This window comes from Anarrhichthys ocellatus, unplaced genomic scaffold (assembly GCF_004355925.1).
Source record: "Anarrhichthys ocellatus isolate YVR2014 unplaced genomic scaffold, GSC_Weel_1.0 scaffold2, whole genome shotgun sequence".
Classification (NCBI taxonomy): domain Eukaryota; kingdom Metazoa; phylum Chordata; class Actinopteri; order Perciformes; family Anarhichadidae; genus Anarrhichthys; species Anarrhichthys ocellatus.
In genome coordinates, this window is record NW_022280032.1 from 13,026,631 (window position 1) to 13,031,938 (window position 5,308).

General features: G+C 43.1%; 1 protein-coding gene across 1 annotated transcript in view; it reads left to right on the forward strand.

Moving 5' to 3' along the window:
- LOC116390638 (transcription factor Maf-like) overlaps positions 1-5,308 on the forward strand; it is a 40,882-nt gene that overhangs the window by 33,239 nt on the left and 2,335 nt on the right. The gene's annotated exons all lie outside the window — the stretch shown is intronic.

The following is a 5,308-nucleotide window of genomic DNA, read 5'->3' on the forward strand; positions in this document are numbered from 1 at the left end:
TTTCTAAAAGGGATTTAAAAGATGCAATGTGTGTGTGTGTGTGTGTGAGTGTAACCCTCAGAACTCACAGGGGAGTTAGTAAAACAGTGCAAAACATTATGCAGGTTAATAAATGACAGAAATGAAGCGATGAGGTCATCGAGCATTTTCAGCACTGTGTATTTTGGCTTTGATTTTATTTGGTTAAAAGGCTTTCCCAAACATCCCCAATTAGGGAGAGAGACGGAGAGAAAATGCATTTATTTTCTTATAGTACTCGGTTACATCATGTCCCGGCAGAAATGGCTTTTATTCCTCCTCAGAGCTCTTAGCACATTCCTTTCTTTTTCTTTTTTTTTTTTGGATTGGTCCAGTTGAAAAATTATGCGTATTAATCATGGCCTCCTCTACCCATAATCCTTTGCATTTATCAGCTTGAGCGGGAGTGGTCTAGCAATCACATTTGGAAATTAAACAAATAAAATAGTTGAAGATAGCTGAGTGAGTGATGGGGCTGGCCAATTGGTTTCAGCATAAATCTCCCCATGTCACCACCCCACCTCTGCCGACACACATTTGGATATTGTTATGATTTTACTGTGTTTGCATATATGAGCCTAATTTATTAGAATCAAACACCATCAGGCTTATTTACAAGCAAGTTCTGGTCTGCTGCCAATAAGCCCATTAAGTGCATTGTCGGAGGGTGGTTATATGATCAAATACACAATCGTAATTGTGAGTGGAGAGAGGCCGGAGCGTTTCTCAATGAGGTGATTATCTGCGCGCAGGTTATTGTGCTATTTCAGCATGACATGTAAATCTGCATCACGCCGTCAATCAACCGTCTCTCTGCTGTCAGAGAGGTGATGTGTGAAAATGCCAATGACAACACTAAAGGGTGATGAGGGGAAAAGAATAGAACTACAAACTGCTGCAAGAAAAGATGAGAAATACTCGATTATGATGAGGTTTGTTATTTGTTGAGAAAATACAATCTTAGTTTGCCCCATTTAGAGACAAAAGAGGACATGAAACATGCTGCTCACTCTTTCTCTCCATCAATCATTCTTTCCATCCACGTTCTTCTCTATCTCCCTCCTCGGTTGCCTTGCGCTCTCTGTCACAGTATATCACAGTATATCTGTGTACAGCAATGTGCTACTGAGCTGCATGGAGATATGCATGTGCATGTAGGGCTGACCAACCTCTATTCTTTTTAGGTGCTGGTCAAAAATGGTTGCAGGACACTGAGGTTTTAATACTGTCAAGTACTGACAGCTGGTACTAAAAGTCTGTTCAGATTTGAATATTTTGATCAGATAATTCCTGATTTAAGTCATTTTGCCAGTTTTAGGCTGTACAATGTGGCTGCTTGTGTGAGACATCCATTTCTAAAAGGGGTTTATTATAAAAGTATCTTTCTTTTTCATCACATTGATACAAGTATTGAAAACTTTCAAACAACAGCCTAGACCTAGTTCTGAGGACGACTACAGTGAGTACCTCCTAGCCCTGTAAACACACCTAACACACAGCTCCATACATCCAGGTGCCCATGATACAGACATGCCCATGACTACACACTCACAACAGAGAGAACAGGGGTCTGGGGGCTAAGTAAGCGGTGCACCAGGTTATGCGCCATTTACCACAGCTCAATAACAACCGTTCTCTCTGCCCGACACACCTGGTCACACAAAATGACACTCGCTGTCCTCTGAGAACTCGTACACACACATCATATCTCCGTTCACCCTATGGTGGCCTTAACCAGACACATTACATCCCCACTCCACTATCTGCTTGTGACAGATGTATTCATGTAATGGTTTTGATAGGTATTGATTCACACGGCGGAGTCAGTTAATAAACAGAGAAAAATGAGATTTCAAAATCAACATGGCTGAGGGGGGGGGGGGGGGCTAACAAGAAGACAAGAGACGCAGAGAGAGAAGGTGAGAGAGAAAAAGAGGTGCGTAGAGAGGAGAGAGGTCAGCAATGAATGCAGAATGCAACACAGCTCGGAGGAGCTCACATTTGATTCACAAAAGAGTGATGGGACAGACTGAAACATGCATGGACTGTGTGTGTGTGTGTGTGTCAGTGTGTGTGTGTGTGTGTGTGTGTGTGTGTGTCTGTGTGTGTGTGCGACCTTGGCTTGGCCTGGTGGTAAAGTGTGGCGTCAAGAGAGTCAGTGTAAGAGCAGCCAAGCGTTCTCCCTCAGATTAGCAGGCTTTATTACTGCCACCAACTGCTGGCCTGACAAATCCTCTTATTTCATTTTCCCTTCCCTTACCTCTGCCTTGCTCGTTCTCTTTTCCTCACTCTTTTATTCCCCTAAAACATCCCTCCCCCTCTTTTCTTCCGACTCTACGGTAGCTTTGCATGCTTCGCACTACACCCCGCCCGGCTCCCGCTCAGTTGTCCCCACAGTACAACCGCCTCATTTTCTGCTTCCTCAGTTTTTTCCCCTCATTGTCTTTCCATCTTCCATATACTGCTCTGCCCATACCTATACAGTTATTTTTTTTTCCAACATTCCTCGACTCCACCTCTTGCTCCGCTCACCTCCCTATCTCTCCTCCCTCTCTATAGTGTGATGAATCTGTAGACAGGGGCTAATAATTGTACTTCAGCACAAGTGCTCATTTTTCTTTGTGTTTGAACGCTGTGACAGGCAGGAGCTCTTTTTTCTCCCCGACCCTCTTCCCTCTCTCTCTCTCTTTCCCTCTCCCTCTCTCCTCACACAATGGGTGAGTAAAATAAAATAACTCAGGGTTTACAAGGTCATGCTGTCTAGCAGTGAGGACACGCTGGGGATTTGGGGCTGGAAGGATTTCCTCAAAGGTGCCATGTCGAGACTTCAATAAAAACAGAAAAGTTATAGATTGCACAAGCAGATCTACAGGGGGAAATAAGTGCATTTGATAGTGAACAGGCTCACTGAATCACAGCTATCTGGATCCAAATGTTATCAATGCTGCCTTTTTGAAAAGCGCACAAGAGAGAGGAAAGTGTGGAGAAACGTCTGCTTTGTTGCTTGTGCCAACATCTCTCAGCATCTTCGCATTACACAACTTTCATCATTGGCAAAGAGAAAACGACTTAACGTGTTAGACTTCCTGTCATATAAAACACCCACATCTTATTTGCAGTGCGCTTCTGAGCAGTGTGTTGTTTTCTGTTTTAGTGCTACTGGTTCGTTACATCTCAGCGAGAAATGCATCTGGCACAGCGAGACAGGGCAGCCCCCCTATAAAGCCTCACACACACACACACACACACACACACACACAAAAAAAGCTGTGATGGTTTTGTCATCCTAAAACTGAATTTAAATAATATTTTCGAAAATTTGCAAAACAGGACTTATAAAATAAAGATACTTTATTAAAACTTACTAATTAAGTGCAAAAGGAGTCTGGGGAAATAATCAGCAAATGTTTTGTTCGGCAATTATTTAAAAATATAAAACTCTCAGGCTCTGTCCAAAAAAAGCAGTGTGTAAGCAAAGAAAATAATATTTCCATCGACTCTGCAGTAATACCTTATGAAAATTGATCAACAGTTTCAATCACAATATCATCCTCAAAAGAAAGGGGTGGAAAGAGAGCACGGGGTAGGGAGGAGCACAGAGAGCAGGGCTTTATTGCCTGCTGTAGTTAGATGGTAAATTTCCTCCTGGCAGATATTTATTGAGTTAGTTGAGTCTAGAGAGAGCTTTAACATTGATTGTGATCATTAAATATATCCGCTCGAAATGGCAACATGGCATTCCCTCAGTCAATGGAGCCAATAGGAGTGGAACAAAGGCATAATCAAATCAATCCTCTCATAATTATTCTTTGAGAGCTGAAATTAATCACACGAAGAAATAAAAACAATAATGGAAAATGAAATGGTCAGTCGTAAACAATTACGGCCCAAATTGAAATAAACTCAGCGAAGGGAAAAAAAATCAACTCTGAATCCAACTAATTAAAATAACATTCTAATGTATATTGGTTATTTGGTTTACACGGGCTTTCGGTTATTATATTGTCTTGTACTGTTATTATAAGAGAGAGTTAAAGTAACAGAGGAATGAAGAGCGACAGAATGAAAACGTGTGTGTGTGTGTGTGTCGGGCCTTGACTGTGGGGTCAAAGGATCAAGGTCCTACTCTTGTGAGAGCCGTGCTTCTCTCTCCTCCGTGCTCGCTGAGAGGAAGTGTAGCTTATCGATTAGCTATCAGATGATTCCGATAGGCCTGATCGATGGGACTTGGTATGAAAGCCAGGCAGGAACCTCCCTCTTCACTCAGACACACGCCCATGGATCGGCCACTGCAGTGCACGGCCACACAGACGTCCGGTTTGTTTGTTCTCCTCGAGATCCTCCTTTGTGTCTCGAGTCCGCTCCTCCAATCGAAGGCTTCCTCAACCGCTCTGTCTGTTTTCTAAAGCTCCACTTTTATAGACATGTAGTTGATAAGCTGGACCCTCATATATAGTCACAAACAGTTGAGATTATTCTAATGGTTATTGTATTCCCAGATTGAGCCTTGCTCCTTTAACAGGGGAGGGGGCAAACATTACACAAGGCTCAGGTGTGGAATCTCTCTCTTTAGGATGATCACAGAAGCAGGTTGTGAGACTTGGCAATAAAATAACTATCCTAAGAAGTTATTCTGTCTAGAAATTTCAACAGTGGTTAAGTGTGATATAATGCAGGAGTGAGACCCAACATGAGAGGCAGGAACTGTGTTTTAGTGTATCGAGTGGTGGCACAGCCAAAACAGGAAGTCTGCAAATGGAAACGATAAAAACACAGCAGGGCAGACTAACTAAGTAAGTCGCTGGGGTCTTACAACAAGCAGAGGGAAACTAACCAAGCTACACACTCACTAACTTGGAAATATGTCTGTTTAGAGCAGAACCAGGCAGGGACCATAGAAGGGGACCGTGTTGTCTCTCACAGAGGCCTGTGTCTATGATTGATGAACAAGCATGAGCTAATTCTCATGCCAAATGTTTTCATGGAGAGTTCACCAGAGATAGAAGTACGGTGACAATAAGGGGCCAGAGCCTGACCAGCACCACGGACAGCGGCCGCGGAATCCTTTGTTCTCTTTAGAACTTCAACATTGTAGCAGCGCTGGAGCTAAACCTGCTGTTTAACAAAATCACTCGGTACGTAATTGATGAATGTAATTTTATTGAGGGGGGTCACACCACCATAGTGCACCAGGACAGCTTTACAAAATGTGCTTGGTTTTTCACTCGCTTCCTCGCCGGGTATACATGAGACTCAGTGTGTGTGTGTGTGTGTGTGTGTGTGTGTGTGC